The sequence below is a fragment of the Rattus norvegicus genome, chromosome 16 (genome assembly GCF_021556685.1).
Source record: "Rattus norvegicus strain SHRSP/BbbUtx chromosome 16, alternate assembly SHRSP_T2T, whole genome shotgun sequence".
Taxonomy (NCBI): Eukaryota; Metazoa; Chordata; class Mammalia; order Rodentia; family Muridae; genus Rattus; species Rattus norvegicus.
In genome coordinates this window covers 33927257-33950658 of record NC_141549.1, presented here as the reverse complement: position 1 = coordinate 33950658, position 23402 = coordinate 33927257, and the positions used below count along the sequence as shown (strand labels likewise).

At 40.4% G+C, this 23402-nt stretch overlaps 1 protein-coding gene and 1 pseudogene across 1 annotated transcript in view; one reads left to right on the top strand and one right to left on the bottom strand.

Annotated features, from left to right (window-relative positions):
* The window catches only part of Erich1 (glutamate-rich 1), a gene marked incomplete at its 5' end in the record, with an annotated part of 52793804 nt that overhangs the window by 49713705 nt on the left and 3056697 nt on the right, over positions 1–23402 (bottom strand).
* Positions 1–23402, top strand: part of Ddx60l1 (DEXD/H-box helicase 60 like 1) — a 112328-nt pseudogene that overhangs the window by 69552 nt on the left and 19374 nt on the right. The window contains exons 28-32 of the transcript XR_015640290.1: positions 7229–7384; positions 12883–13030; positions 14847–14998; positions 16628–16732; positions 18318–18518. The product of XR_015640290.1 is annotated as a DEXD/H-box helicase 60 like 1 (transcript). The remainder of the gene's footprint in view (positions 1–7228; positions 7385–12882; positions 13031–14846; positions 14999–16627; positions 16733–18317; positions 18519–23402) is intronic.

Here is a 23402-nt window from a genome sequence, read left to right as displayed (position 1 = left end):
TTCGCCTCTGTATTTGCTGTATTCTGGCTGTGTCTCTCAGGAGCGATCTACATCCGGCTCCTGTCGGTCTGCACTTCTTTGCTTCATCCATCTTGTCTAATTGGGTGGCTGTATATGTATGGACCACATGTGGGGCAGGCTCTGAATGGGTGTTCCTTCAGTCTCTGTTTTAACCTTTGCCTCTCTATTCCCTGCCAAGGGTATTCTTGTTCCCCTTTTAGAGAAGGAGTGAAGCATTCACATTTTGATCATCCGTCTTGAGTTTCATTTGTTCTAGGCATCTAGGGTAATTCAAGCATTTGGGCTAATAGCCACTATTCAGTGAGTGCATACCATGTATGTCTTTTTGTGATTGGGTTAGCTCACTCAGGATGATATTTTCCAGTTCCAACCATTTGCCTACGAATTTCATAAAGCCGTTGTTTTTGATAGCTGAGTAATATTCCATTGTGTAGATGTACCACATTTTCTGTATCCATTCCTCTGTTGAAGGGCATCTGGGTTCTTTCCAGCTTCTGGCTATTATAAATAAGGCTGCGATGAACATAGTGGAGCACGTGTATTTTTTATATGTTGGGGCATCTTTTGGGTATATGCCCAAGAGAGGTATAGCTGGATCCTCAGGCAGTTCAATGTCCAATTTTCTGAGGAACCTCCAGACTGATTTCCAATATGGTTGTACCAGTCTGCAATCCCACCAACAATGGAGGAGTGTTCCTCTTTCTCTGCATCCTCGCCAGCATCTGCTGTCACCTGAGTTTTGATCTTAGCCATTCTCACTGGTGTGAGGTGAAATCTCAGGGTTGTTTTGATTTGCATTTCCTTTATGACTAAAGATGTTGAACATTTCTTTAGGTGTTTCTCAGCCATTCGGCATTCCTCAGCTGTGAATTCTTTGTTTAGCTCTGAACCCCATTTTTTAATAGGGTTATTTGTCTTCCTTCAGTCTAACTTCTTGAGTTCTTTGTATATTTTGGATATAAGGCCTCTATCTGTTGTAGGATTGGTAAAGATCTTTTCCCAATCTGTTGGTTGCCGTTTTGTCCTAATCACAGTGTCCTTTGCCTTACAGAAGCTTTGCAGTTTTATAAGATCCCATTTGTCGATTCTTGATCTTAGAGCATAAGCCATTGGTGTTTTGTTCAGGAAATTTTTTCCAGTGCCCATGTGTTCCAGATGCTTCCCTAGTTTTTCTTCTATTAGTTTGAGTGTGTCTGGTTTGATGTGGAGGTCCTTGATCCACTTGGACTTAAGCTTTGTACAGGGTGATAAGCATGGATCAATCTGCATTCTTCTACATGTTGACCTCCAGTTGAACCAGCACCATTTGCTGAAAATGCTATCTTTTTCCCATTGGATGGTTTTGGCTCCTTTGTCAAAAATCAAGTGACCATAGGTATGTGGGTTCATTTCTGGGTCTTCAATTCTATTCCATTGGTCTATCTGTCTGTCTCGGTACCAATACCATGCAGTTTTTATCACTATTGCTCTGTAATACTGCTTGAGTTCAGGGATAGTGATTCCCCCTGAAGTCCTTTTATTGTTGAGGATAGTTTTAGCTATCCTGGGTTTTTTGTTATTCCAGATGAATTTGCAAATTGTTCTGTCTAACTCTTTGAAGAAATGGATTGGTATTTTGATGGGGATTGCATTAAATCTGTAGATTGCTTTTGGTAAAATGGCCATTTTTACTATATTAATCCTGCCAATCCATGAGCATGGGAGATCTTTCCATCTTCTGAGGTCTTCTTCAATTTCTTTCTTCAGTGTCTTGAAGTTCTTATTGTACAGATCTTTTACTTGCTTGGTTAAAGTCACACCGAGGTACTTTATATTATTTGGGTCTATTATGAAGGGTGTCGTTTCCCTAATTTCTTTCTCGGCTTGTTTCTCTTTTGTATAGAGGAAGGCAACTGATTTATTTGAGTTAATTTTATACCCAGCCACTTTGCTGAAGTTGTTTATCAGCTTTAGTAGTTCTCTGGTGGAACTTTTGGGATCACTTAAATATACTATCATGTCATCTGCAAATAGTGATATTTTGACCTCTTCTTTTCCGGTCTGTATCCACTTGATCTCCTTTTGTTGTCTGATTGCTCTGGCTAGAACTTCAAGAACTATATTGAATAAGTAGGGAGAGAGTGGGCAGCCTTGTCTAGTCCCTGATTTTAGTGGAATTCCTTCAAGTTTCTCTCCATTTAGTTTAATGTTAGCAACTGGTTTGCTGTATATGGCTTTTACTATGTTTAGGTATGGGCCTTGAATTCCTATTCTTTCCAGGACTTTTATCATGAAGGGGTGTTGAATTTTGTCAAATGCTTTCTCAGCATCTAATGAAATGATCATGTGGTTTTGTTCTTTCAGTTTGTTTATATGATGGATCACGTTGATGGTTTTCCGTATATTAAACCATCCCTGCATGCCTGGGATGAAACCTCCTTGATCATGGTGGATGATTGTTTTGATGTGCTCTTGGATTCGGTTTGCCAGAACTTTATTGAGTATTTTTGCGTCGATATTCATAAGGGAAATTGGTCTGAAGTTCTCTTTCTTTGTTGGGTCTTTGTGTGGTTTAGGTATAAGAGTAATTGTGGCTTCATAGAAGGAATTCGGGAGTGATCCATCTGTTTCAATTTTGTGGAATAGTTTGGATAATATTGGTATGAGGTCTTCTATGAAGGTTTGATAGAATTCTGCACTAAACCCGTCTGGACCTGGGCTCTTTTTGTTTGGGAGACCTTTAATGACTGCTTCTATTTCCTTAGGAGTTATGGGGTTGTTTAACTGGTATATCTGTTCCTGATTTAACTTCGGTACCTGGTATTTGTCTAGGAAATTGTCCATTTCCTATAGATTTTCAAGTTTTGTTGAATATAGGCTTTTATAGTAAGATCTGATGATTTTTTGAATTTCCTCTGAATCTGTAGTTATGTCTCCCTTTTCATTTCTGATTTTGTTAATTTGGACACACTCTCTGTGTCCTCTCGTTAGTCTAGCTAAGGGTTTATCTATCTTGTTGATTTTCTCAAAGAACCAACTTTTGGTTCTATTGATTGTTTCTATGGTCCTTTTTGTTTCTACTTGGTCGATTTCAGCTCTGAGTTTGATTATTTCCTGCCTTCTACTCCTCTTGGGTGTATTTGCTTCTTTTTGTTCTAGAGCTTTTAGGTGTGCTGTGAAGCTGTTGACATATGCTCTTTCCTGTTTCTTTCTGCAGGCACACAGTGCTATGAGTTTTCCTCTTAGCACAGCTTTCATTGTGTCCCATAAGTTTGGGTATGTTGTACCTTCATTTTCATAAAATTCTAAAAAGTTTTTAATTTCTTTCTTTATTTCTTCCTTGACTAGGTTATCATTGAGTAGAGCATTGTTCAATTTCCGCGTATATGTGGGCATTCTTCCCTTATTGTTATTGAAGACCAGTTTTAGGCTGTGGTGGTCTGATAGCACACATGGGATTATTTCTATCTTTCTGTACCTGTTGAGGCCCGTTTTTTGACCAACTATATGGTCAATTTTGGAGAAAGTACCATGAGGAGCTGAGAAGAAGGTATATCCTTTTGCTTTAGGATAGAATGTTCTATAAATATCCCTTAAGTCCATTTGGCTCATGACTTCTCTTAGTCTGTCTACATCTCTGTTTAATTTCTGTTTCCATGATCTGTCCATTGATGAGAGTGGGGTGTTGAAATCTCCCACTATTATTGTGTGAGGTGCAATATGTGTTTTGAGCTTTAGTAAGGTTTCTTTTACGTATGTAGGTGCCCTTGTATTTGGGGCATAGCTATTTAGGGTTGATAGTTCATCTTGGTGGATTTTTCCTTTGATGAATATGAAGTGTCCTTCCTTATCTTTTTTGATGACTTTTAGTTGAAAATTGATTTTATTTGATATTAGAATGGCTACTCCAGCTTGCTTCTTCTGACCATTTGCTTTGAAAGTTGTTTTCCAGCCTTTCACTCTGAGGTTGTGTCTCTCTTTGTCTCTGAGGTGTGTTTCCTGTAGGCAGCAGAATGCAGGGTCCTCGTTGTGTATCCAGTTTTTTAATCTATGTCTTTTTATTGGGGAGTTGAGGCCATTGATGTTGAGAGATATTAAGGAATAGTGATTATTGCTTCCTGTTATATTCATATTTGGATGTGAGGTTATGTTTGTGTGCTTTTCTTCTCTTTGTTTTGTTGCCAAGACGATTAGTTTCTTGCTTCTTCTTGGGTATAGCTTGCCTCCTTATGTTGGGCTTTACCCTTTATTATCCTTTGTAGTGCTGGATTTGTAGAAAGATATTGTGTAAATTTGGTTTTGTCATGGAATATCTTGGTTTCTCCATCTATGTTAATTGATAGTTTTGCAGGATACAGTAACCTGGGCTGGCATTTGTGTTCTCTTAGGGTCTGTATGACATCTGTCCAGGATCTTCTGGCCTTCATAGTTTCTGGCGAAAAGTCTGGTGTGATTCTGATAGGTCTGCCTTTACATGTTATTTGACCTTTTTCCCTTACTGCTTTTAATATTCTTTCTTTATTTTGTGCATTTGGTGTTTTGACTATTATGTGACAGGAGGTGTTTCTTTTCTGGTCCAATCTATTTGGAGTTCTGTAGGCTTCTTGTATGCCTATGGGTATCTCTTTTTTTAGGTTAGGGAAGTTTTCTTCTATGATTTTGTTGAAGATATTTACTGGTCCTTTGAGCTGGGAGTCTTCACTCTCTTCTATACCTATTATCCTTAGGTTTGATCTTCTCATTGAGTCCTGGATTTCCTGTATGTTTTGGACCAGTAGCTTTTTCTGCTTTACATTATCTTTCACAGTTGAGTCAATGATTTCTATGGAATCTTCTGCTCCCGAGATTCTCTCTTCCATCTCTTGTATTCTGTTGGTGAGGCTTCTATCTATAGCTCCTTGTCTCTTCTTTTGATTTTCTATATCCAGGGTTGTTTCCATGTGTTCTTTCTTGATTTCTTCTATTTCCATTTTTAATTCCTTCAACTGTTTGATTGTGTTTTCCTGGAATTCTTTCAGGGATTTTTGTGTCTCCTCTCTATGGGTTTCTACTTGTTTATTTATGTTTTCCTGGAATTCTTTCAGGCATTTTTGCGATTCCTCTCTGTAGGCTTCTACTTGTTCTCTAAGGGAGTTCTTCACGTCTTTCTTGAAGTCCTCCAGCATCATGATAAAATATGATTTTGAAACTAGATCTTGCTTTTCTGGTGTGTTTGGATATTCCATGTTTGTTTTGGTGGGAGAATTGGGCTCCGATGATGCCATGTAGTCTTGGTTTCTGTTGCTTGGTTTCCTGGGCTTGCCTCTTGCCATCAGATTATCTCTAGTGTTACTTTGTTCTGCTATTTCTAACAATGGCTAAACTGTCCTATAAGCCTGTGTGTCAGGAGTGCTGTAGACCTGTTTTCCTGTTTTCTTTCAGCCAGTTATGGGGACAGAGTGTTCTGCTTTCGGGCGTGTAGTTTTTCCTCTCTACAGGTCTTCAGCTGTTCCTGTGTCTTGAGTTCACCAGGCAGGTCACTTGCAGCAGAAAAGTTGGTCTTACCTGTGGTCCTGAGGCTCAAGTTTGCTCGCGGGGTGCTGCCCACGAGCTCTCTGTGGCGGCAGCAACCGGAAGATCTGCGCCGCTCTTTCCGGGAGCCTCTGTGCACCAGGGTTCCAGATGGCGTTTGGTGTTTTCCTCTGGTGTCTGGATGTGTGCAGAGTGCAGTCTATTCTGGTTTCCCAGGCGTGTCTGCCTCTCTGTAGGTTTAGCTCTCTCTCCCACGGGATTTGGGTGCAGAGAACTGTTTATCCTGTCTGTTTCCTTCAGGTTCCGGCGGTGTCTCAGGCGCAGGGGGCGGTGTCTGGGCCCTCCCCTACGGGAACCCAGAGGCCTTATACAGTTTTCTCTAGGCCAGGGATGTGGGCAGGGGGGGCAGTGTTGGTGGTCTCCTCTGCTCTGCAGCCTCAGGAGTGCCCACCTGACCAGGCGGTGAGGTCTCATATTTTTTTAATTTAGATTTCATTTCAAATGTTATTTCCTTTCCTGGTTGACTGAACATAAGCTCCCTTTCCCACTCCCTCCCCTTCTTCTGTAAGGGTGTTCCCCTTCCCCATCCACTCCTCCTTTCCCATTTTCCGACGTTCCCCTGCACTGGGGGGGGGGTCCCACCTTGGCAGGTCCAAGGGCTTCTCCTTCTGTCGGTGCCCAGCAAGGCCATTCTTTGCTACATATGCAGCTGGAGCCATGGATCAGTCCATGTATAGTCCTCGGGTAATGGTTTAGTCCCTGGGAGCTCTGGTTTGTTGGCATTGTTGTTCTTATGGAGTTTCAAGCCCGTTCAGTTCTTTCAATCCTTTCTCTAATTCCTCCAACGGGGGTCCCGTCTTTGTCTTTATTAGTACCAGATCATAAAGAGATCAAAATTGGTCTGGGACCAAGCTTTACCGGTCAGAGCTTACTTACCACATTAATCGTAGTAGCTCCAAGTTTCTGTACCCTGAGTGGAGAAAAGTGTGTAGAACACGTTCAAAGGTAAGAAATGTTGATACGTGTTTAAGGTCTTGCATTTCAAGGCTAGGCCTATGCATAAATTCTACTTTTCTCTTCTTTAGGTATGTCATTGATTGACAACCACTTAATGACTGTGTGATCATACATAGGACTAAAATTCAAAAGTCATGAGTGTGTAATCAGTGCTATAAAATATTAATAGCTGATGTGGAATTTCAAGGTCACTTTCAATATATGTAGTTCAGAGAGACTTAGGAGGCACAGTTGTTTCCAAGTGATGCAGATTTTTTAAAAAGAGTCACACTCTGATGGAAATGACTGTATTTCACAAGGTATGATAGATTCTCCTTCAGGAATTTCCACATCATATAGTCAGAAACCTGCCCCAGTGGCATACCTCCTCCAGCAAGCCTAAGACTTCTAATTCTTCCCAAATAGTTCCACTAACTGCAGATTAAGTATTCGGATACATGAGCTGATGGGGGCCATTCTCATTCAGATACCACACTGGGTCACTGGGGTCAAGCCTAGAAGTTTTATACCCAGCTCTATTTCCTGTTTTTCTTTGCTTCCTGATTATAGACACAGTGTGACTAGTCACTTCTTACTTTTGCTACCATGTTTATTCCTGTCCCTGTATAAGGAGGTGTGTGTCCTTGAGAAATGTAACACACAGCCAGAACAGAGAGATCTAATCTTATGATAGTTTTAATATATGTTCATTTGCTTCCAGATTTAGTTTAGATACCGTAGAAGAATGCGCTGAAAATGTTTGTGAATTCCTGGAGGAAAAACAGGAGGAGAAAAGACCTCCCAAAGCTGATAAAGAAGCTTATATCATGGCTAACAAACTTCGAAAAGTTAAAAAATCTCTGGAGAAACAAAAAATGTAAGTATTTCACCAGGCAAATTGGCCACATATGGGTTCGTACAACATAAATGTCCTAGTAGGAAGCATGCATTGCAAATGCTCTGTAATGAAGTTCTCATTACTGCTTGGACTGTTCTCGTTTTTAAATTTCAGTGGGAGAATTGGGTGACGACAAGTGACAAGCATTATGTATTCCTTACCTACTTAGATCATTTAAATTTATGATGGTTAGAAGTAGGTCCAAATTCTATCAGTCCTTGTGTATTGCAGAACTTGACTCGATCATCCGATGGTGTCCAGGCACTTTGTCTTGATTCATGACGTACTACTGCCAGGCGAGTCATAGAGTGTGTTTGGGACTGGATTACAATTCCAATTTCACACTTGGAAGCTCAGTGCTCTTAGCATGTCGTTTTGCCAACTCTAGGGCCAAAGACTAATGATGATGGTTATGATTGATGGTGATGATGATGATTGATGTTGTTGTTAATGATGATGATGATGATGATGATGATGATGATGATGATGATGATGATGATCTCTTTATGTTCCTCTCCACCTTCGGTGATTGTGAGGGTTGAAAACTTGCCATATTTTTCCCAGGTCTTTATTAACTGAAGAGTCTCCAGGTTCACTCCTCTCCAACCTAACTGATACATGCTTATAAACTTTGAGACTGTTTAGATTACTGCATGTGCTAGGCATTCTTTTTCTATTGCTCAGTGGATGGAGGCTAACTTCTTTTTTTCCCCTCCATCTTTATTAAATTGGGTATTTCTTATTTACATTTCAATTGTTATTCCCTTTCCCGGTTTCCAGGCCAACATCCACCTAACCCCTCCCCTTCCCCTTCTACATGGGTGTTCCCCTCCCCCATCCTCCCCCCATTACCGCTCTCCCCCCAACAATCACGTTCACTGGGGGTTCAGTCTTTGCAGGACCAAGGGCTTCCCCTTCCACTGGTGCTCTTACTAGGCTACACATTACTACCTATATGATTGGAGCCAGGGTCAGTCCATGTATACTCTTTGCGTAGTGGCTTAGTCCCTGGAAACTCTGGTTGGTTGGCATTGTTGTTCATATGGGGTCTCAAGCCCCTCAAGCTCTTTCAGTCCTTTCTCTGAATCCTTCAATGGGGGTCCCGTTCTCAGTTCAGTGGTTTGCTGCTGGCATTTGCCTATGTATTTGCCATATTCTGGCTATGTCTCTCAGGAGAGATCTACATCCGGTTCCTGTCAGCCTGCACTTCTGTGCTTCATTTATCTTATCTAGTGTGGTGGCTGTATATGTATGGGCTACATGTGGGGGCAGGCTCTGAATGGGTGTTCCTTCAGCCTCTGTTCTAAACTTTGCCTCTCTATTCCCTCCCAAGGGTATTCTTGTTCCCCTTTTAAAGAAGGAGTGAAGCATTTGCATTTTGGTCATCCTTCTTGAATTTCATGTGTTCTGTGCATTTAGGGTAATTCGAGCATTTGGGCTAATACCCACTTATCAATGAGTGCATACCATGTGTGTTTTTCTGTGATTGGGTTACCTCACTCAGGATGATATTTTCCAGTTCCATTCATTTGCCTATGAATTTCACAAAGTCATTATTTGATAGCTGAGTAGTATTCCATTGTGTAGATGTACCACATTTTCTGTATCCATTCCTCTGTTGAAGTGCATCTGTGTTCTTTCCAGCTTCTGGCTATTATAAATAAGGCTGCTATGAACATAGTGGAGCATGTGTCTTTGTTATATGTTGGAGCATCTTTTTGGTATATACCCAAGAGAGGTATAGCTGGGTCCTCAGGTAGTTCAATGTCCAATTTTCTGAGGAACCTCCAGACTGATTTCCAGAATGGTTGTACCAGTCTGCAATCCCACCAACAATGGAGGAGTGTTCCTCTTTCTCCACATCCTCACCAGCATCTGCTGTCACCTGAGTTTTTGATCTTAGCCATTCTCACTGGTGTGAGGTGAAATCTCAGGGTTGTTTTGATTTGCATTTCCCTTATGACTAAAGATGTTGAACATTTCTTTAGGTGTTTCTCAGCCATTCGGCATTCCTCAGCTGTGAATTCTTTGATTAGCTCTGAACCCCATTTTTTAATAGGGTTATTTGTGGATGGAGGCTAACTTCTAGTAACAAGTTTCCTTTTTGTTTTTATTTTTCCCACTCATTCTCCATAACTTTCTTTTAGGATGTTTATGGCTCTTTTCATTTCACTCATTCTTCCGTCTCTTTCTTTTCCTGAGCCCCACTAGCTGCTTCTTCAGTACCATCCCCCTCATTGCTCCCAAAGTGGATACTCATAAATTCATTATCTAGTCTCTGAATCTTATACTGATTCCTCAGCTTAGATTTATACTTTCTTGCATGTTCTAGTTTGGTTAGTTAGGAAATCAATCTGTATTTTAAAAAAATTTCCACACTGAGCATCCTTTACCTGAGAAATCTAAAATCCAAAATCATTTAAAATATCTAGTTCTAGGTGCTCATGTGACACTCTATATCGAATTTTTTACTTGATAAAACTTTGTTTTGTGTATAAATTTATTTCAAATATGTATAAAAATTGCCTTCAGTCCATATGTAGGTGGTAGTACAGATAAAATCTAAATAAAATTTCTTGTTTAGACTTGAGTGCCATCTCAAGGTATGCTGTTATTTAATGGCTAGTATTTCAAAATCCTAAAGGTGAAATTTGGTTCCCAAGCACTTTGCATCAGTATTGCTAAGTCTTTGTCAGTTTCTCTAAATTCTGAGCTTCTTTTCAACTAGAGGCATACATTTATTTCCTTCTTTACATCTCCATAGTCTGTCAGAGAATTGTTCCAAGGATTTTTACTTTAAAACTATTTTTAAAAGATAATAATGGTGGTGGTGGTGGTGGTGGATGGAAAATTTATGTGTGAGTTTGTATCATTCATCCACACACTCTTTCTCCTCTGGCTCCTTTCTTTCTTTTCTTTTCTTTTTTTTTTTTTTGGAGGTGGGGACCGAACCCAGGGCCTTGTGTTTGCTAGGCAAGCGCTCTACCACTGAGCTAAATCCCCAACCCGTCTCTGGCTCCTTTCTTGTTCCTTCTCTCTCAAATCATGATCTCTTCCTTTTTAATTAGCTAAACACACACACACACACACACACACACACACACACATTACAAGAATATGAATATATCCTATCAATTCTATTTAATATGGTTATATGAATACATGTTTAGTTATGACTACTTGGGATTGGGTAACCTATCAGAAGGCTACTACCGAGTATCCCTCTATTGTTCAGAAAATTAATTGCCTATAGGTCTTTATCTAGGGTTGGATCCTTATGAGACTTTCCTCATCTATGCTTGTTATCAGCTGGCATTGTCATTTGTGCATCTGGGTGACCATATTGCTAAGATTTCCTGAATGTAGATTCCCTGTTGTATATAGAAGGCACTGTCTGGTAGCAGATGTCTTGGTCTTCTGGCTTTTACAGATTGTATGCCCCATTTCCTCAGTTTTCCTTGAGTCTTAGGAGTTGTATTGTAGATGTATCAAATGGGGATATGCACCACGTGGTTGGTTCTCTGCATTTTGGCGAGCTGATGATCTCTGTGATAGGCTCTGTCTATTGCAAAAAGAAGCTTCTTTGGTGAAGTTGAGAGCTATATGTATCTGTGTATGTAAGAGTAAGAATTTCAAAGGCAGTTAGTGGTTAGTTATACTGGTTTAGAAATTCAGCAGTAGTCATTTCTCCCCATGACCTGTTATTTCACCAGCCACAGGTCATTTTCTGGGTTTACAGAACCAGCTATGAATCTCCCCAATATTGAGTATGTCCTTAAGTCTAATGAGTTGTTGTTAATTATCCCATAAAGGTAACTGCCCCTTGGGGATATATTGCTATGCTACTGTTGCAGTTTGTAGGCTTGACAGCTGGGCAAATCTCTCCATTGCTTTGTTTCCTTAACAGCTGTATAGCACCTTCAAGTGCTATGAAAGCCACTACCTAGGGAGGTCTAGAGATATTTTTAAGTAAGGACCTCAGATTCACTTTGAAGTTGAAACAAACTTTTAGAGAGTCTCTTACTCAAAATATTCCAAATTCCAGAGCAAGCTAAAATTTGCTGCAGATCCTTTTATGCATAATGCCTCTTTGTGTTTTGCTGTTTTCTGAGCAGTGTAATTTTTTTTGTAGGCAGTGAACTCCAAGGGGAATATATGCAGGGAGTATAAGACTTCTTGGTAAATGATCCTTTTTAGGATAGCTCTGTGTCAAATGAAAGGTGTTTGCTGTCTTCAACACTCTCATTGTAAGGAGGATGTGTAGCCCGATTCAGGCCCCGTACATTGGAAACTAACACTCTGATTCTTCTCTATCTGCATCCTTTTCTATAATAGGGGGAACCCCTAAAGAAACATGCACACCAAGAGCTCACTCTTATGGGGAGGGAGGGTCATGTTTGTTGAGCTTGGAATGACATTTTGGCTATTTTCTTTAGCAGTTTTTATTAACACAGTTATTTTATTTAATAGTTTAAAATTAGAGCTAGACAGTAACCTATATTTCCTTGTAAACACTTTAGCAGATGTTTTGAAACCGTATGGCTGGGCCTTTAAATAGTCATGCCGTTTCCTCCTTGTTAAATGCTAGCTGGAGGTGGTACACTCTGGGTGTATGATATATACTACACTATGGTAAGAATGCAAGAAACCTCATCTTCTTATATTCAGATATGTATTATTTACATATTTAAGAGACAAAAACTGTGAAGGAAGTGTATGTGACCCTAGCGAATGTAAACACCTGGTACATTCAGGGATCCTGGGGAATAGGATTATTTAAGGGTGTCAGCCAGGTTTATGGAGGTCTGTCCTAGGCTAGATTCCCTCGTAGCACATGCTGAGAAGGGCTGTACATGCCTTTATGAAGGAATGTGTTCATAAGGAACTCATGAGGAAGAACAGGAGGAAGACAGGAAAGCACAATTAAGATGTAGCTTCTATTAGAAGAAAGACTGAACTTCTTTCCTTTGAGAGCTCCAGAGGGTTCCCATCCCTTCCCAGCTGATGGTTATGCTTCACAGCAGGCAATCTTTCAGAAGAGCTTCCATCAACTGAGGCTAATTCTCTAAAGAATAGCACAGCTAAGCACCTTTGGGGAACTTTTAGAGCAGCTCCAGTGTCCACCTCAAGGAGGAAGGAGAATGGCCTGAACTGGCAAAGCAGACTGGGAAGAACACATTACCTCCAAATTGAGAGTCAGACAGGCTAAAGGAGAGAAAACTATTGCCGCGTTAGCAAGAGGAACAAGGCTCATCTGGGGAAAGGCAATGAGTGGAGGAAAAAAAATCACATTCATAATGATTTATCTTGAGTGATCCATTATGGAGGGATGGTCTCCAGAGGCTGAAGCAAGCACATTGTGGTCATGGTAATACAAATGCTCAAAACTGTGATTCTGGTTGATAAGCAGGACTTAGTATGGGCTTCCTGTAGTGGTTGGATACAAATATTGATTTCCTAAAACTGTATTTTTATAGAGATGAAAAGGGTCAGAAATCTTCCAGAAGATTGGATCAAAGCATTATGTATGAAGCTGAACACAATTACCTCCTGAAGAGTCTGGAGAAGAATCTAGAGATTCCCAAGGACTGCACGTATGCTGATCAGAAGGCAATAGATGAAGAGGTCAGTACCTAGGAGGGACCACTGCTCCTGGAGAGTGTGTTGATCATCAGAAAAGCCTCTCCTAGGCAGGCAGTGTTGGCTACATTGCATGCAATCTTGACAGGAAGTCCTTGTGACCTGGAGATGTATCAGGAAGTACACTGTGCTTCATACTGCTCTCAAAGACCTTATAATCTACACTCAGAAAGGATAGGCATAGAACTTGTTGGTTGATTTGTGTCTTGGGTTCTAAACCATGTCTGTTTTTGCATTATGTCATGTATAAAAGTCTGTATATTGTAGTCAGAATTCTATACTTTAGTGTCTTATACCCCATTGAAAACTTAGATCCCTGTAAAACAATATATTTAGATCCTCACAGCATTTCTTAAAACTAGAGTCTTTCTATATTTCAGCTAAAAATTTTCAAAGTATTGCTAAAATATCTAAAATTGGTTTGCCCCGTTATCTTTAAACTTTTTGCCCTTTGAGCTATTGTTTATAAATGACATACTTGACAGTACAACCACTTTCAATAAAAGCAATGGCACACGCGTGCACACGCGTACAAACATACACACACACACACACATTTACATGTGTTCATTGTATCATGAATTTGTTAGCTTCATAATTTATTTTCATGACCAAGTGTATACACCATTGTTTCAATCGATCCTTGATATTCTGTCTTATAGAAACTATATAATCAAAATAACTAGGTATAGCTTTTTACTTTTAGAGACTTAAGCTTCTCCCTTCTCTCTGGGTATTGATCTTTATATATATTATAACACTGGACACAACTGGGTTTCCTCCTTAGGATATGGGTATTTTTTTTAAAAAAATTATTCACTTTACATCCTGCTTATTACCTCCTCCCCATTAACTCTTCCCAAAATCCTTTCCCCCTCCCCTCTCCTCTGAGCAGATGGGGGTCCCATGGGTATTCCCCCATCCTGGCACATTAAATATCTGGGAGCTTAGACTCATCCTCTTCCACTGAGGCCAAGCAAGGCAGCCTGGCTAGAAAAACATATCTTCTATACAGGCAACAGCTTTTGGGATTACCCCCCAACCCATGTGTGCAGGACACACATGAAGACTAACCTGCATATCTGCTACATACATGCATGGAGGCCTAGGTCTAGCCCGTATATATTCTTTGGTTGGTGGTTCAGACTCTGAGAGCCCCAAGAGTCCTGTCTAGTTGACTCTGTTGGTCTTTCTGTGGAGTTCCTATCCCCTCTGAGGTTTGCCATCCTTCATCCCATTCTTCCATAAGTCCCCAAGCTCCAACCACTGTTAGGCTGTGGGTGTCTGCATCTGTCTGAGTCAGCTGCTGGGTGGAGCCTCTCAGAAGTCCGCCATGCAAGCTGTTGCCTGCAAGCAGAACAGAGTATCATTAATAGTGTCAGGGATTGGTGCTTGAGACATGGTTATTTAAAAAGTCATCAGTGGAAGGAAGGCATTCTGTGACCTTATTCTATAAAGGTTTTGCTTTACCTTTTGGGGGAACCTTTAGAAAAATTCCATAGTCACTTGATCTTATTCAGGTGGGAGTGGACCCGTCTTATACTTCCCTTGGAGTTTTGGTCTATTACTTTGGCAAATTTTCAGTCCCAGAACCAAGGTGAGACTGGGTTGGTCCATGCCAAGACCTGGAAGATTTTTCTTATGGTGACTGTTGTTACTGCAAAGTGTTGTTGTATAGAAGAAAGGCCCAATGGTTACATTGTTTGGGCAAGTTATTATATAATATGTCTACTGTTTTCATTAAATGTTGGGTTGTTTTAGAATCCGAGAAGCAATACTGTAAATCTTTGATTTCTTTTAGACATTGCAGATTGTGTTTGGGCGGGTGAAATGTGGAAAAAAGGTGACAAGCTGAAGAAGTTGGCAAGAAGGGGCATTGGCTATCATCACAGATCCATGACTGCCAAAGAAAAACAGTTGGTCGAAATTCTCTTTAGGAAAGGATTCATCAGGGTGGGTCGATTTTTCATTGTAAAAGTTGAGAATGTGATTATACAAAGCAGAATATTAATGAAACAAGGAAATACAGTTACCCCTTTATATTTTTCTCATGTAGCTATGTCTCTTGGACTGTTGATTTGGTTTCCTGACTGTGATGTTTTTGCATATGCCCTGTATCACTTAATTGGGAAAGTATCTCCATGCTGGTCTCAGCGCTGTGTCTTACTTTTTAGTTATCGTGTGGAAGGTTGGTTGATGGAGTCTTGCTGTAATTGGGGGAGATTTATATACAGGTTTGGGGCAGATCCTTTTCTAACCTGGTAGCCAAAATAAGAGCACAAATATCTGCCTCCTTGGGGCTTCAGCTTATCCCAGCAGGGCTTGTAGGTATGGCAATAGCTACTGATGTTTCTCCTGTTACTGATAAGGGACAAGAGGAAGGTGGACATAAATAAGTTTCAATCCACATCCTTTCAATACATCCTAGGGAGGCTCATAACAATGATCCAGACAAGTATACAGAAAGCATTTAGATCATTATTAACATAATCTGAATCTTGACTAAACATACTTAAACATTGATCCTGACTTCTACAAATTATCCATTTTAAGTTTTGTGTGGCATAGAGTAAATGAAGGGGAGAATGGAAGGGAGAGAAAGAGAGAAAGAGGCCTGCCTAAAATAATATTGATCAGTAACTTCTTAGTCACTAATAAAGAGATGAATAACTAAACAGATTTAGGAAAGATACTAGGGAAATGTAGCTTCATCAGCGAGCACAGTTTAGGAAGGTACCTAAGGCTGTTCCTTTTCTACATACTAAGCTTCTACTCTTTCAATGTGTGTGCTTGGTAAAGGGATTTGAAAAAATACATTTAATAAGTAGCGTGTTTTGTTTTGACACGTGTAAGCCTCTGTTACAAAACAATTAGAAAACATTACTTTATACCTTTGAGTATCATAAGAAACCATAGCACAAACAGTGTTCAGCATAAAGAGACATCACAAGTCAGCAAATGTTAACTACATCAGGAAGACACGAACAAGACGTTGCATGGTATGAATGAACTTCACATTCTCATCTGTTTCTTATTACACAGCAGGAAAAGAGAACGGACTTTATTTATATAATTTCTCAATGAACTTTGGTAGATCAAATACTTGCCAGGAAGTAGACTTATAAAAGATTTATTGCCCTCTCACAGAGAAATCTCTCTTCTCATATTCTACTTACAATCTTTACTGTGATACTTATCCTGTGCTGGATGTTCTATGTGACCCTGGAGATAACTGTAAATGATGCTTGCCCTTCTATATTGGAAAGGTTAAAAAAACACAATATTGAGGGACACTGAGGTACAAATGCAGAGAGATAGTTGGGGATGGGAGAAGATAATTATTTTAGATGTGACAATATATATTAAATATATTTCTTGCAAAGCAACTAGTATTATAATGGACTCCATTAGAGAATGTGCTGTTTGTGTTTACAGAATAGGAAGAAACACTGTGTGTCTTGTTCCCTAGTTTGCCCATTGTAATTTAATTGGTATCTCAATGCAGTTTTTAGCAATCACATGGAAATACCTGCATTCTACCAAAATGCTAGCATGAGGAACCACTGTTTTGTTCCTTTTTAGGTGGTGACAGCTACTGGAACACTCGCTTTGGGAATCAACATGCCCTGTAAATCTGTGGTTTTTGCTCAAAACTCGGTCTATTTGGATGCTTTAAATTATAGACAGGTATTATAATATATTAACTTACTCAATATATTAATACTATATAGCCATGAAATAGTAAAAAAGTTACTTTGTCACTAGTTTCCTAACATGCTCCAGTTTCTGGAGAGCACTGTAGGCTACTTGTCTGGTATTGAGGAATCTCAGGGCTGTGAGATTATGTGAGTGTTGCAAGTATGTGTGTGATCTTGGCTATGATATCCAATCTCCTCTCCTATCCGCAGAATGAGGGTGACCATCTCTACCACATAACAACATCCCAAACTAAATAAAGTGATTTTTATATGAGGTTCCATGTTGAAGATGATTGGGAAACATTTACTTTCAGGACAACTGAGCATGGGTTTTCTAGTCTAGATCTCTCTTTAATACTTTTCTTGACTTTTGATACACACACTGTTTCCAAACCATCTTCCACACTCCCTGGTTGCTCTACAATTTGCACACAACCCATTATTGCCACACTTTGACTAGCTCCAGGGACTGACCTAACTAGGGCAGCAAGATAATAAGAAAGGACAGATACACAGACACACAGAAGAGCTGGGCTCAGGTAGACTTGCCTTTTTTGATGGCGAAGCTGTATGACTTGGAAGCACAATGTGTTTATTATATATAGTTGAACAGGGAAATATGGTTATTGCATATAGCTGAATGAGCAGGCAGCTTTAACTGATCTCCTTAGGAACAGTCTCTTTAGGAAAGCAGTCTACAGGCATAACTGTCTGGAAGGAGAAAGCTAGAGTAGACCATTTCTGACACACTATCAACATCCAAACAGAAACCCAAAGAAGGATTTTCAATCCCTCTTATGGAATAAAGGGAGCTTTGCCATTCCCACGGGGCTGAGGCATTGAGTATCTTTGACATATCTGTTCCTACATCAATGGTATATATTCACATAGGACTTTGTTTATTTCCCCCAGGGCTTCCTCAGCTCCCCATGCATTTTCTTTCACTACAAAGTCTTGTTCTTCAATAGTAAAGCATTTTGCTTGCTTTGGCTTCTCCTGTTCTCTTCTGTTCTGCAGACAGCAAAGTTTGTCTGCATACAGTTTACCTTCTCAGAAATGTTCTGTCAATATTTCTATTGGAAGCCTGAAATTTAGAGATATCCCCTAACATTCAAATTGTATATAACATATGTGTGTGTGTGTGTGTGTGTGTGTGTGTGTGTAACATTATTGTTAACAATACATTCTCATATACTGTTATATAATGTTAGAGCACATATTATATATCATAGAATATTGTATCAAGTAATTGCCAGGAAGTAGCAGTTATATCTATTATACAGTGTATGATATATCCATTGTATTAGATATATAATCTTATAAATAGGTACAGTTCTGTACAGCATTATACAAATATATGGTATGATTCATGATGCACGGGATGACAGATATAGTATGTAAAATAGCTCTGCTTCAGATCTGATGAGTTTCTCAGGTTTAAAATGGGTTATTCATAGTTCACCTCCATAAGCAGCATACTTGGTGCAAAGGAATGTAAAAGGCTTAATCTCTTTACACGCTCGTAGGAAAAATACTCAGGTGATTCTCACAACGTGATTCTGCTATATTTCCAGATGTCTGGTCGGGCCGGAAGACGAGGGCAAGACCTGCTGGGTGACGTCTACTTCTTTGATATTCCACTGCCCAAAATAGGAAAACTCATAAAATCCAAAGTTCCTGAGCTGAGGGGACAGTTTCCTCTCAGTATCACACTCATCCTAAGACTCATGCTGCTGGCTACCAAGGCAGATGACCTAGAGGATGGCAAGGCAAAGGTTCTGTGTCCCCTGCTTGGGCCTCTGTCTTCACTGCTAGCCTGGCTGAAATCAGCTCGGCAGTGCTTTTATTTGGCTTTCCATGCCTTCAGCATTCTCTAGAGGGGAGTGGGGGAAACTGGGGAGCAGAGTGACAAATTCTGTTTGTTTCCATGATCAGACAAAGTTTATGACCGGGTGGGCACAAAGGTTCGCTCACGTGGTCAGTCTCTTCATGTATGATAGACACCATTACGTTGTACCGAAGGACTCCAGCTATGATCTGTTTCTGCTGTTCAGAAGCAAGAAAGATTCTTTTTTTGATAAGTGTAAAGTAACAGATTTTTTATAAGACAAAATTCCAATTCATTTGGAATGTTTAGGAAATATAGAAAACTGAAAAAGAAAAGAAAACAAAACAAAAGGTCCCATGCCTGGTTCTACCAAATGGTTCCCTGATTATTATTTTGTTGTTCTTGATTTACAGACATTTTTCAAAGTCATGATCGCACATTTTATAAGGCAGTGGACATCAAAATATAATCACAACATTGTCTTGATGCTTTAGGGTCAGGTAGCAGAGAGTCTGAGACTGTGAATTGGAAACTCACAATTAGATGATTTGATTTCCACTTTAGTAACAAGGCACTGCTAAAGGACGTGTGCTCATTTTCTGTTGGCTGAAACAATACCACAGGTGGAGTGAATTATGAAGAGAGGTCTGTTTTAGTTCGTGATTCTGGGGGTTTGATGCTGAAGGGTGGCATCTACTGAAATTCATTTTGTTTGAAGTGTCCCAAGTCACAACATATTACATACTAAACAGGAAGCATGCAGGCCTGTTTGCTCCCCTCTCCCCAGCCCCTGTTCTGTTACTCTAGAAAAATCACGAGGATTTCAACATGGGAGCCCTCTAATCTTAAGACTTCCTCTGATTTTCATTTACTTCCTAAGTCCCAGCCCTCAATATGTAGCCAGCACAGAGAGTAGATTTCATCATGATCTAGGGACCACATTCAGGCCACAGCAGGACCTGTACTTCCTAATTCTGTGTATTAATTATTATAACCAGTTTAATCAGAGACTGCTTATGGGACTAAGAATTCCTGGATATTCCCAATGGGTCTGCTGGTTTTGCAAAGCGTTGTTTTGGAAAGTTTCTTCATTTTTGTGTTTATTAAAATGTCTTCTTTCCCTCCCTCCCTCCCTCCTTCCCTCCTTCCCCTTCTCCCTCCCCCCTCGTGTGTGTGTGTGTGTGTGTGTGTGTGTGTGCATGTCAAGGCACAGACGTGGCAGGCCAGAGAACAAGCAGAGGACAATTTGCAGGAAGGAACCTGTTTTCCTCTTTCCTTCTGGGACCCCCAGTCCTGGATATGTAACTGGTTGTACATCTTGGACACAAGTGCCTTTACCCACTGAGCCACCATATTGGCCTGTTTTTCAGTTCTTAAGAACATCTTCTAATAAGACATATTGTTAATTTAATAATAGTTTAATATTACAGAATATTTTCTTTCATTCATTTACTTATTATAAAATATTTTATTTTACTTATTTTTATAGTATATGTATGATTGTGTGTATACATGTAACTGTCACACAGATGTCCGAGAGCCCTCATGGAGTTCAGAGGCTCATGGCTTTCACCTGGATTCAAGAGATTGAACGCTCATCTCTAGGCTTGTACACAAGCCCTTTACCCACTGAGCAATCTCTCTGACCCCGTATTATTTTTCAGACAATTATTGGGGAGGGTGCATTTTCTGTGCCTTGGCAATTTTGAAAAGTCTGACATGAATTTTGCACCCACTTTTAAGCATGGACATAATCTCTTCAGACTGTGCTTTCTAAACTATGTATCCTTTTATCATGGTATTTCATGACTGTGTGTGTCATGTGCTTTGACTACATACTCTCTCCATTTGTCTGTTGTATATCTCAATTTCCTACCACTGCTTGGTCTCCTTCCCATCGTAAACACTGTCTTTGACTGCCACACGCATACGTGTTTAAATCTAGAGACTCACTAAGAGAAAGCATCTCTTGTGCTGCTTTGGCTACGTCTTAGCCCTTAGGGTTGGGTGTGTCCTAGAGGACATGTGGTCCATCTCCTAGCTGTGGCCATCAGACTAGTCTCCTTCCTCACACGGCTAATTTGTCTGTTTTCTTCCTGCCTACATAGTAATGCGAGTCTTCTGTTTTGGCTTATTTCTTTCCCCAAGCTCTACTTCCTGAAAAGTAATTTATACATGACTACTTAGCTGCTTTGGATGATATGGCTCTGTCTGGCTCTGCAGTTGGTTTTTTTTTTTTTCTTTTTTTTTCGGAGCTGGGGACCGAACCCAGGGCCTTGCGCTTGCTAGGCAAGTGCTCTACCACTGAGCTAAATCCCCAATCCCTCTGCAGTTGTTTTTACAGTGAGTCGGTTACATATGTTCTTCACTACTGAATTGTACGTACAATGGGGCCAATGTGGAGAATATATGTAACCTTTTCCTAACTATGTTCAAGTAGTTTTTGGACTACAAAGCACTTAGATTATATGTTTGTCAATGGCCTCATTTTATTCAGGTTCTTTTTCAGTAAGTCATTATATATTATATATATATACATATGTATATATATATACATAGATATGAAGTCCTATTTCCCTTTTTCCTCAATTACTTTTTTATTATGAGAGAACATAACATTTGACTTTTGGATTACTAATTTAGATCTTTATATTGTCAATTCTATTTATTTTATTGTCATTGTTTGTGGAAGGGTCTCATGTAGTCTAAGCTGGCTTTGAACTCACTTCAGATTTGAACTCCTGATTCTCTTGCTTCCGCCTCCTGAGTATGCTTCGATTATAAGCATGTGCCACCATGTCTGGATCGACTCTGTTCTTTAGGAGCACTCTCATAGATTCTGATTATATTTTACTTCTGAGAGCATCCAAGGAGCCTCCCCAGAGAAAATTAGCATGCAGAACAGTAATGTTCTGAAATTCAGGTGGCATCATCCAGTATGCGGAGGTTCTTGATAGAATAAGAGGAAACTTTTAATGCAGTCTTGCTGTGAGGGGAGCAGCCTCATCACTGCAGACCCAGCGTAATGGAGTGAAGCAAGCTATGCATTGAAACTACTTTTTTTCTTCATTAGTTTATTTTTTCACTTTACATCCCAATCACAGCCTCCAATCTCTCCTCCCATTACCCGCTCCCTCCTTCTCAGAGAAGGGTAAGCCCCCTTTGGGTACCACCCTACCCTGGAACATCCAGCCAGAACAGGATTAAGCGTATCCTCTCCCACTGAGACCAAACCAGGCATCTACTTTTAAAACCATGTGCCAAAAATAAATTACTCCTCACTTAAGTTGCTCTGCTCAGGTATTTTGTCGTAGCAGTGAAAATATGTATGCCTCATGCTAGTAAGACGTTAATGATAAGGCCCATGGACACAGTGAACACAGTTCCTCTCCCCAGCACTCCCTTGGTTCTTTGTTGCTCCTCTGATTCCAGCAAACATGGAGAAGGGTGCGGTAATAGAGGTAACTTTGGTTTCCTCCATAACCCATTGTCAAGCAGGTGGTGAGCTCACACCTTTCTTTTGCCTCCAGTACTCCCTCCGTCCCACACACATGTATGTACAAAATGTCCAATAAAATAGTTCTTTCTTGTTCTCTGTGTGTGTGTGTGTGTGTGTGTGTGTGTGGTTGTGTGTGTGTGTGTGGTTGTGTGTGTGTGTGTGGTTGTGTGTGTGTGTGGTTGTGTGTGTGTGTGTGGTTGTGTGTGTGTGGTTGTGTGTGTGGTTGTGTGTGTGTGTGTGTGTGGTTGTGTGTGTGTGGTTGTGTGTGTGTGTGGTTGTGTGTGTGTGTGGTTGTGTGTGTGTGTGTGGTTGTGTGTGTGTGTGGTTGTGTGTGTGTGTGTGGTTGTGTGTGTGTGTGTGGTTGTGTGTGTGTGTGTGGTTGTGTGTGTGTGTGTGGTTGTGTGTGTGTGTGTGTGTGTGTGGTTGTGTGTGTGTGTGTGTGTGTGGTTGTGTGCGTGTGTTTTACCAAAGGACAGCTGAGCTTCTTCCCGTATTCTAGAAACTCCAATCTAGGGCAGACAGGTTTGCATTTGAGTGAGGCTAAGAACCTTGGCCTTTATTCTGACTTCACAGGTAGTTAAGAGAGAAGTTGAATACCACACACACGCACACACACACACACACACACACACACACACACACACACACCGCTTGACACTTGAAACGAAGCACTTGAATATTACTGATACAAAATATTATATCTAGCTTCCTCCCACCACTCACCCCTCGTAACTTGCTCACTGCAAGCTCTGAAATGGGAGTGTCTTTTCTGCTCATACTGTTTGGAGACAGTTTTGTCTTAGTCACTTTTCTGTCAACGTGATAGGACCATGATGAAGGCAACTCATAGAAGGAACAGTAGTTTACTGGGGACTTCAGAGTCTATGACCATCATGGCAGGGGCAGGGCAGCAGGAAGGCAGGCATGGCACCAGAGAATGGCGGAGAACTCACATCTTGAGACAGTATCACAGGGTAGAGACAGAGAGCTAACTGTGATTGTCCTGGGCTTTTACAAACTCAAAGCTTCCTTCCAAAGCAGTTCCATGCCCTGGGGAGTGAGCATCCAAGTACATGAGCCTATTCTCATTCAAACCGCCACGGTGGTCCTTTGTGTGTTCAAGGAAATAGATGCCGGGTTTGAGAATGTGCTGTAGAATGAAGGAAATTGTACTAAATCTGGTTGGATTTTGTGTACTGCTGCTGTGCTTCATGGTATTATTCATATCCTATACTGTTGGGGACAGGGGGACAAAAAGGAGCCTTTAAGGACATCCTTTTTTTCTTGTGTATTGTAGTCGGGGAAGACAACACTTGAAGGAGTACAGTAGTG